At 34.0% G+C, this 11096-nt stretch overlaps 1 long non-coding RNA gene across 1 annotated transcript; it reads left to right on the forward strand.

The window, feature by feature from the left end:
- Positions 1–2865: 2865 nt before the first annotated feature.
- Positions 2866–5162, forward strand: LOC112710781 (uncharacterized). The gene is made up of 6 exons (XR_003811863.2): positions 2866–3168; positions 3467–3567; positions 3644–3855; positions 3987–4025; positions 4329–4921; positions 4987–5162. It is a non-coding gene; the product is annotated as an uncharacterized lncRNA (long non-coding RNA).
- Positions 5163–11096: the final 5934 nt, after the last annotated feature.

Below are 11096 nucleotides of genomic sequence, written 5' to 3' on the forward strand. Positions count from 1 at the left end.
TAAATTTGTAGTTACATATGACGCAATATCACGTGAAGTAAAATATTAATGCTTATTATTTAAGTCAAAAGGTATATTGTGTCGTCATTCTTTGAGTGTGTTAAGCTTTGAGTGAGTAGATAAAGTGGCACCAAAACATTATAATATGAATATAAAGAGGAGGCACACACATATCAAGAGCAGCCATGATAATCCTTTATTAGAGCCAAGAAGTAGGAAGTTTGATGATTTGGTGTTTCCTTCACATAATATTTAGGAATTTGCATTAGAATCTAAGGAGTTGATTGTGATTCTACACCATACTTATGATAATGTGATGATTGAAATCCAAGAATATAAAGCCAAAAGTAAAGAAAAATATTTGTTATCGCATGAAGATGCTTTCTTGGATGATATTAATGACCTTCAAAGCACACCACATTTGAAAACAAGAGGACGTCCAAAAAATAGATTGAGATAAAATGCTAAAAAATAAATTGAAAATGCATCAAAGAAAAAGAAAAAGAAAGCTCTAAGTGAGATAAAATTGATATGCTTTGATTAGGTAAAATTGTGTTTGTGCATGTTAATACTTGTGCAAATATATTATTTATTTTTTGTAATTGAACTTTTTAGATAGTGGATCAATGATGCAGTCAAATTCTAGCCTTTATCATGGACAAATTATGAACTATCAATTCAGATATTCAAGGCAACAAGATAGCTTTTTTGGTATTTAGTTGAATGGATTTTGGTGTTAAAAACGAGAATTTCGGTGTTATTCATGTAATGTTTTTCTTTTGTAATGAAAAAGAGGTGTACTTTCTGAATTGTGTTGTGTTGTTCCATTTGCGGTGCCAGGTTGTATTATTTTAAGTGCTATGGTGTTCATTCAATAGTCACTTTTGGTTTTTCAAATTATTTTTGCAATTGTGTCATGGTAAATAGTTTTCGATGTCAATTTGAACAAATTTTGATGGTGCTATTGTTTCTTCAATATATTCAATATAATAAGTGTGAACCTAGATTCATTCAAATTAATAGGATTACAATACAGTAGAAACATGTTCATTAAAGTTTAATATGGCAAAAGAATTTATCAAAAGCTTTGGAATCAATATTCATAAAAAAGAAAAAGATGTGTTTGTTTTAACTAAACAGTACAAATTCAAAACTCAACCAAGTGTAGAAATTCTTAATAATTTACAATATTCAACCTATTTACTTTCTATATCTTCCAATGAAAACCTACAAAAAGGACTTGATAGTGCAACAGATAGCTTGAGAGTCTTATGGCTTCAGATTCCACAATGGCTTTATCTCTCAATTTATTTGTTTCTTCAAAGAGAACCATTGAAGTATATTCTTGTTTGAAACTATGATGCATGGACACTGACACAGATACGGGACACGACACCTAAATTTTAAAATTTTATAAGACACGAGGACATGCATACATATAAAATGTAAAGTATTTTTAAATAAACCGTAATGATATTTTATTGATATTAAAATATAAATTAATTTTTTAATTATTCTTAATGTCTTATTTTAATTATATTAAGTATTTAAAATATTTTTTGTTTTAATAAATAATAATATATACTATTTCTAAATTTATTTCAAGAATATATATGTTAAGAATAAAACTAGACACGCTGACACGTGATTGTATTTAGGTGTGTCCAAGCGTGTCCGAAGAAAAATTTTTATTTTTTAAGACACGGTTTGACACAACAGACATGCATGTCGGACGAGTGTCGGTGGGTGTCGTGTTCGAAATGTGTCCGACACGCGAACACTGCAACTCAGGGAAGTGTCCATGCTACATAGGTTTGAAACGATCAACTTCTTCCAATAATTGAAAGAAATTTATTAATCTGTGTTAATTTAGAAGTAGAGAATTGATTCACCACTATTTTGTGGTACATCTTGTGCTTAATTGAGTGGATTTTATCCACTAATCTCACTTTTTCATAGAAATTGCATGTTTTACATTTTCCTTCCTGATTTTGTGCTATGATTGAAATCATGATTCTTTGGTTTTAATTTAGCTAATTTTAATCCTCTCTTACTACCATTTGATGCCATGATATGTGTGTTAAGTGTTTTCAGAGATTACATCACAAGAATAGCTTAGAGGATGGAAAGGAAGCATGCAAAACTGGAAGGAATACAAGAAATTGAAGGAATTGCTAATGCTGTCAACCCTGACCTCTTCACACTCAATCAATCATAACATGAGCTACAAAGATCAAAATGAGGTGGTTACAGTTGCGTTGGAAAGCTAACATCTAGGGCTTTGCAACGATATATAATTTCTTATAGTGTCCATGCAGCTAGATGACGCGCACGCGCACTTGACGCGCACGCGCACATTGGTAAAAATTCTATTGGCGCGCACGCGCACCTGGCGCGTACGCGCGACATGCGCGACGTATTGCAACTGCAGAAAACACAGATTAGAGGCTGCAGAGTAGGGGAATCATTCATACAACTATTCATTCACAATTTTAGGTTTTAGATGTAGTTTTCTCACTACTAGAAAATTAGTTATTACAGACGGATATTTCCGACGAATTTTATCCCACTGAAATACAGACGAAATTTCAGAGGGATTTTTTTGTCGGAAAACAAAAAAAAATAGATTAGCATAAATTATAGACGAAAAAGAGAATCCATCTATAATTCTGTTGGAAAAATTAATTTTTTTTCCGTGGAATGGTTACAGATGGATTTTCCGTCTGTAATTAAGTAGATAAAACACGCGTTTTATTAAATTATTACAGACGGAAAAATCCGTCTGTAATTTAAAATTTTCTGTCTGAAAATTTTAATTTAGACCTAACCTATACCCTCTTCTCTCTCCGTGGCAGCTCCGTTCAAACTGTGTTTCGAGCTCCATTCATAGATCAAACACGAGCTTCTTCCTCTCTCCCTGGCACGAGTTACTTTTCTCTCCGTGGCTGCTACTTCTGCTTCTTCCGCCGTGGCCGTTGCCACTGCCGCCGCTGCTTGCATCGCACAATCTCTCTGTCATCCCTTGCGTCCTACGAGATCCCCCCGCCGCCGCTCTCGTCGCAGGGCTCTCTCTGCCGACGCTCTCATCGCATCTGCTCCCTCTGGCACCTGTTCCATCTAATCTCAACTAGCTCTCTCAGTTCTTCTTGTAACCATCTCAAATTTCAGGTATATAAATCCTGATTTTGTGATTCTGTTCTTCATGATAAACCTTAGGGCTCAATTTTTCTGTGCCAGTTTTAGGTTTATCATACTCTATTTTTGTGCTTCGTTTGAATCTGCGGATTTACTCTGATTTTGATGAATTTTTTCTGCAATCGAAGCTTTTGTTTGAATCATTTGCTTGGACGAATGTTGAATCTGTTCTGTTCTACTTTGTTCAAGTAATTTGTAATTCAATTTGAGCTATTTGTTTGATAATTATTTACAACTTTCATTGTTTGATAATCATTTGCTTGTTATTCAGTGTTACAGCTCAAGATCTTGTTGACACTATGCTTCTAAATTTGCTTCTAAATTTCTGATATCTTCACTCTTAACGATGGATCTGTAACGCCTCTACTCAAGGTTAGGGTTTCATGTCTCTAATTATATGCTAATTATGAGATTATGTTGATAGTAATTGAGATTGTGAATGTTGCAGAGCATGACAGTGCATAATATGTATGTTAGAGAGGGTTCAGACTTCCAATATAATATATAAAAGGGTGGCTGAGCAGTGGGGTTCTCTTGGTGACTTGACTACGTCTGTTACATCAATTTGATTCGATTGATACAGAAGGAATACTCAGGATCTGCTAGAACTGGCGATGGATCTGTGAGACGAGATCAAGTTGGTGGGGTCAAAATACTCAGGTTAATATTTCAATTGCATAACCCTTATAGAGTTCTATTTTATGTTTCAGAATTGTTATTCTGGTAAATAAGGTTTAGTTTAATATTTAATCTGTATTAGTTTCTGTGTTGTTGGCTTATGTATTTTGCAGCTTGTTCATCAGGGTTCACTGAATTATATTAGTTCCCAGGTAAAGCTGGCCCTCCTTGTCTCTCCCAAGTCTTGAAGACATACTTAATCAATTTTTAACCCTTTAATTCTTATCTTCTATAAGCTCTGAAGCAATGGTAAAAGGATTGGAGGAGTTAGTAATCAATTTTTAACCCTTTAATCTGAGAAGGCTCAAAGTGAGTTGGAGCATAGTCCAATCTTCTCATTCAGAACCAAAGAGTTGGAGCATAGTCCAATCACTAGTCTTCCACTACTTCAGTACTATCGAGAGTGCGTTTGAGCCTACAAGCTTCTAAGTAATATTTTTCTCTTCATGGAACAGTTGGTTGAATCTATTTTAAGCAAGGTTGTAGAAGAGTTCGAGCATCAGATTGCAAGCTGAGGAGGTGAACAGTTACAACCAAAAATAACTTCAAGAGATCCTGTTTCTCAAAGCAATGGGTCTTCAAGAGGTGAACAGTTACAACCAAAAATTTCTTGAATGTAAGTAGAACTGTCCAATGAACATGACAGCATAGCAAAGAAATAGAAAAGTGCTGTTGATTCCTTTTATTGTTGATCTTTTTCTAGTCATATTCTAGCACTTGTTCTGTTTGGTTTATTTTCTTGAGAGTAAAAACTAAAACGAGGTTTAAGGCCACCTAATTAGAAGATAAGAGGTGAATTTAATACATTAACAGATGTAATACATTCGTTTTTTTAAAGATAATATAAAAAATAATTATTTTTACTGTGGCATGTAATTGGATGTATTTGTAAATTAAATTCTTTTAAACATTAGCCTGAAAAGAAAATGTGCAAGTTTCATTGAACCTTGAAAAGGGATCGAGATGGGGGGAGGGGCGGCGGGGGGCACCTGATTTCTTCTACATGGAAGCTCAGCGCCTTGGCTATGTTGCTCGCTCTGCCTTCAAGGTTCTCGAAACTTCTGTTTCTTCTTCTTCTTCTAACTAACTAACTAACTAACTTTGAGTTAACAGCTGGTACAGATACAGAAGCAGCACAAGCTCATCAAGGCTGGCTCATCCGTATTGGACCTCGGCTGTGCTCCGGGTGCTTGGCTCTCCACAGGTACCCTCTCTTACTTGAAACTTACCAAATAAAAGAAAATGGACTGACTTTGTTGTGGCAAAATGCTGAACAAACATTTTATGGAATTAGGGTTCCAAATTTTTGGTGGTGGTTTTGCTCAATAATCACCATTCCTAAATGTAATATAATCAAGTTTTGGCTGTTGACTTTTCAGCAAAAAGGGTTTTCTGTTATACTTTCGGACATGTGCCCTTTGGTTTCTGGAATGACAACTAAAGATGCAGCTCTGTCAGTGGAGCTAAGGATGCGAGCATTGGATTTGGCTGTTGGCAGAAGAGCTGCATTTTCAGTTTATACTGACGGTGATGATAATCAGGAAGGTGAGCAAAGCCATGATGATCCATCCACTTTGGCGAAAACTGGAGTGTTGCAAGTTGGTAGGAACCTTCTTATAAAGCTTTTGGAGAGTGAAAATGCAAAAGGTGGTGTGGTTCATTTATTGTTCCAAATTGCTGATTTTTGAAAACAGGATAGTTAATGTATCTTGAGTTAACTAGGTCTTGTATATAAATTCTTGCAGGAAATTTGTTGCTTGCTAAGAGAAGCTTATTTTCAATGCATTTGTACTCATAATTTGGGTTAACTTGGTAGAACTGCTGTTTTGTGTTTTTGTTTATTTTTTGTACCTCTCCGCAGCATTATCTGTTCATAGACTGGTGTAACTTTTAAAACTCTTATTCTAGTTCACTTTCCCTCGTAACATGCATCATCTAACAAGTTGGATATTTACTGTGGTTTCTTATTTTGTGATTGCAGAACAATCTTTATGAACTCTGGGCCCTTCTCAATTTTCTTCTGCCTGAAATTTTTAGCTCTGCTGAAACTTTTGATAAATGGTTCCAAATATCAGGTAAAATGATCTAAATATACTTTACTATTTACTTGTAAATACATATTTTAACATATAAAAATTAATTTTAACAAAATGCTTAAATATAATGTCTATGTCATTATTATTACTCTTATTTGAATATAAATTTTCACTTATGAGTTACCAAAATAATTTAGTTAACTATGACGCTGAAAAAAAAGATAAGACTCATTAATCCTTTTCCCGCCTTTGAGAAAAGATTAAGAATCTTACTATAAAAACATTTGCAACGATGTGTCACGGTTAGATAAAAGAGTGAGTAAAACAAGGAAGGATAGTTAAATGATGATAATGAATTCTAAAACTTAGTAATATGGATGAGATTCCAAGTCACCAGTTTTGAATAGGATAAAAGATAAACAGAAACTTAAAAAGGAATATGATAGATATAGCTGAGATAAAAAAGGTGTTTATTGCAATTGTTTCTAACTTTTCCACAGGCTTCAATTATTATATGTATAAATGTTTCTATGATCATAGTGATGCTTATTTTAATCTTGATTCTATTTGGTTGATTTTAGATTTCTGCAAGGACCTGAAACTGATCGAGCTACAATGAAAAAAATTAGAGAGGCCATTGACAACCAAACAGAAATTATTGTGTAGCTCATTAATTATCAAAGAGTGGTAACAATTAATATAAGCTTCTTTAATTAACATTTATTCTTTCTATATCCTTTGATTACTCTGCAGTCTGCACTTGGTGGAGGAAATTGTGATCACATCAATGTAGTACTCTTTGTTGTTGTATGGAATAATTATTATGGCTCTTTGCTATGTGTGGACACAACTCCGTTCAACTAACCAGCAAGTGTACTGGGTCGTCCAAGTAATACCTTACGTGAGTAAGGGTTGATCCCACAGAGATTGTTGGTATGAAGCAAGCTATGGTCACCTTGTAAATCTCAGTCAGGCGGATTCAAGTATAATTGGATTATTGGTTTAAATTTGATTAATGGAATAAATAGAAAATAAAGATAAATAAACTAAGATAGAAATACTTATGTAAATTAATGGTGGGAATTTCAGATAGGCGTATGGAGATGCTGTGCTCCTCCTGAATCTCTGCTTTCCTACTTCTTCCTTCTTCCTTCTCATCACTCCTTTCTATTGCAAGCTGTATGTAGGGCATCACCGTTGTCAATGGCTACATCCCATCCTCTCAGTGAAAAAGGTCCAAATGCTTTGTCACAGCACGACTAATCATCTGTCGGTTCTCAATCAGGTTGGAATAGAATCCCTGGATTCTTTTGCGTCTGTCACTAACGCCCAGCCTTCAGGAGTTTGAAGCTCATCACGGTCATTCAATCCCGGAATCCTACTCGGAATACCACAGACAAGGTTAGACTTTCCAGATTCCCATGAATGCCGCCATCAATTCTAGCTTATACCACGAATATTCTGATTGGGGAATCTAAGAGATATGCGCCCGGCCTAAGGAAGAACGGAAGTGGTTGTCAATCACGTGCGTTCATGGGTGAGAATGATGATGAGTGTCACGGATCATCACATTCATCAAGTTGAAGTGCAACGAATATCTTAGAATAGGAATAAAGAGAATTGAATAGAAACAGTAGTAATTGCATTAAAACTTGAGGTACAGCAGAGCTCCACACCCTTAATCTATGGTGTGTAGAAACTCCACAGTTGAAAATACATAAGTGAAAGACCGAATTGCCAAAAGATACTGAATACAATAGTAAAATGTTCTATTTATACTAAACTAGCTACTAGGGTTTACAGAGGTAAGTAATTGATGCATAAATTCACTTCCGGGGCCCACTTGGTGTATGTTTGGGCTGAGCTTGATCTATCCACGAGCTGAGGCTTCTCTTGGAGTTGAACGCCAAGTTGTAACGTGTTTTGGACATTCAACTCCGGGTCGTGACGTGTTTCTGGCGTTTTACTCCAGACAGCAACATGGAACTGGTGTTGAGCGCCAGTTTGCGTCGTCAATTCCCGAATAAAGTATGAACTATTATATATTGATGGAAAGCTCTGGATGTCTACTTTCCAACGCCGTTGAGAGCGCACCATTGGAAGTTCTGTAGCTCCAGAAAATCCATTTCGAGTGCAGGGAGGTCAGATTCCAACAGCATCAGCAGTCCTTTTGTCAGCCTCCTTATCAGAGTTTTGCTCAAGTCCCTCAATTTCAGCCAGAAATTACTTGAAATCACAGAAAAACACACAAACTCATAGTAAGATCCAGAAATATGAATTTAACATAAAAACTAATGAAAACATCCCTAAAAGTAGCTTGAACTTACTAAAAACAATGCCAAAAAGCGTATAAATTATCCGCTCATCACAACACCAAACTTAAATTGTTGCTTGTCCCCAAGTAACTGAAAATCAAATAGGATAAAAAGAAGAGAATATACTATAAATTCCAGAATATCAATGAATATTAATTATAATTAGATGAGCGGGACTTGTAGCTTTTTGCTTCTGAACAGTTTTGGCATCTCACTTTTTCCTTTGAAGTTTAGAATGATTGGCTTCTCTAGGAACTTAGAATTTTAGATAGTGTTATTGATTCTCCTAGTTAAGTATGTTGATTCTTGAACACAGCTACTTATGAGTCTTGGCCGTGGCCCTAAGCACTTTGTTTTCCAGTATTACCATCGGATACATAAATGCCACAGACACATGACTGGGTGAACCTTTTCAGATTGTGACTCAGCTTTGCTAGAGTCCCCAGTTAGAGGTGTCCAGAGCTCTTAAGCACACTCTTTTTGCTTTGGATCACGACTTTAACCACTCAGTCTCAAGCTTTTCACTTGGACCTTCATAACACAAGCACATGGTTAGGGACAGCTTGATTTATCCGCTTAGGCCTGGATTTAATTTCCTTGGGCCCTCCTATCCATTGATGCTCAAAGCCTTGGATCCTTTTTACCCTTGCCTTTTGATTTTAAGGGCCATTGGCTTTTTCTGCTTGCTTTTTCTTTTTCTTTCTATTTTTATTCGCCACTTTTTTTTTCACAAGCTTTTGCTTTTTCACTGCTTTTTCTTGCTTCAAGAATCAATTTTATGATTTTTCAGATCATCAATAACATTTCTCTTTGTTCATCATTCTTTCAAGAGCCAACAGTTTTAACATTCATAAACAACAAGATAAAAAATATGCACTGTTTAAGCATTCATTCAGAAAATAAAAAGTATTGTCACCACATCAATATAATTAAACTAAATTCAAGGATAAATTCAAAATTCATGTACTTCTTGTTCTTTTGAATTAAAACATTTTTCATTTAAGAGAGGTGAAGGATTAATGGAATTATTCATAACTTTAAGACATAGTTACTAAACACTAATGATCATGAAGTAGAGACACAAAACATAAATAAACATGAAGCATAAAAATCGAAAAACAGATAAATAAGAACAAGGAATGAGTCCACCTTAGTGAGGGTGGCGCCCTCTTGAAGAACCAATGGTGCTCTTTGAGCTCCTCTATGTCTCTTCCTTGCTTCTGTTGAATGATCCCTAGTGATTTTGGTGCTCCTATCCTTAGTTGCTCCCAATAATTGTGTGGAGGACAATTTATCCCCTGGGGTATCTCAGGGATATCTTGATTTGCAGTCAAATGTTCTACCACTGAGCTATAAGCCCTTTAGATGAGTCTTTCCATCTCCCATGACTTAGAGGTGGAAGCTTTTTGTCTTCCCTTTTCTCTTTTTTTCTTTTTTTTTTGAGGTTTCTCTGAATTGTTGATTTTTAGTCTCTCTTGACTTCCTCTTCAGAGTCCTTTCAGGTTCAGGATTAGCTTCATCAAGAGTGCCTTTTTTCTTGTTCCTGCTCATATGAAAGAGAAGAGGAAAAGAAAAGGAAGAGGAATCCTCTATGTCACAATAAAGAGGATCCTTATTATTAGTAGAAGAAGAAAGGGGATAATGGAAGGAGAGGGATGAATAGTTTGTATAAAGAGTAAGGATAGGGGAGGTGATAAGAGATGAAGAGAAGTGTTAGTAAATAAATAAATAAATTGAAGAAGATGAGAGAGGAATTTTCGAAAATATTTTTGAAAAGGAGTTAGTAATTTCGAAGATTAAAGATGAATTAAAATTAAAATTAAAATTTGAAACAATTAGTTAATTAAAAAGAATTTTTGAAAAAGGGGTGAGATATTTTCGAAAATTAGAGAGGAAAGAGTAGTTAGGTGGTTTTGAAAAAGATAAGAAACAAACAAAAAGTCAAATAGTTAGTTGAAAAAGATATTAAAATTAAATTTGAAAAGATAAGAAGATAAGAAGTTAGATAAAATATTTTTAAATCAAATTTTTAAAAAGATAAAATTTTGAAAAAGATAAGATAAAAAGATAAGATTTTTAAGAAAAATATATTTTGAAAGAGATTTAATTTTTAAAATTAAAATTAATTGCTTAACTAACAAGAAACTAAAAGATAAGATTCTAGAATTTTAAAGATTGAACCTTTCTTAACAAGAAAGTAACAAACTTCAAAATTTTGAATCAATCACATTAATTGTTAGCTAATTTTTGAAAATTTGATATAAAGATAAGAAAAATATTTTGAAAATAATTTGAAAAAGATTTTTGAAAATTTTCGAAAAAAAAGAAAAAATGGAAAAGATATGATTTTTGAAAGAAATTTTGAAAAGATAAGATTTTTAAAACTGAAAATTTGACTTGACTCATAAGAAACAACTAATTTTAAAAATTTTTGACCAAGTCAACTCAAATTTTCGAAAATTTGGAGAAAATTAAGGAAAAGATATTTTTTTATTTTTAAATTTTTAATGATGAGAGAGAAAAACAACAAAAATGACTCACAACATGAAAATTATGAATCAAAACTCATGATGCATGCAAGAACTCTATGAATGTCAAGATGAACACCAAGAACACTTTGAAGATCATGATGAACATCAAGACATATTTTAAAAAAAATTTTGATGCAAAGAAAACATGCAACACACCAAACTTAGAAATCTTTAATGCATGGACTCTAATAAATAAAAAATGCATATGAAAAACAACAAACAACACAAAACACGAAAACATCAAGATCAAACAAGAAGACTTACCAAGAACAACTTGAAGATCATGAAGAACACTATGAATGCATGAGATTTTCGAAAAAATGCATAATAATTTTTTTTAA

Source organism: Arachis hypogaea, chromosome 9 (genome assembly GCF_003086295.3).
Source record: "Arachis hypogaea cultivar Tifrunner chromosome 9, arahy.Tifrunner.gnm2.J5K5, whole genome shotgun sequence".
NCBI lineage: Eukaryota > Viridiplantae > Streptophyta > Magnoliopsida > Fabales > Fabaceae > Arachis > Arachis hypogaea.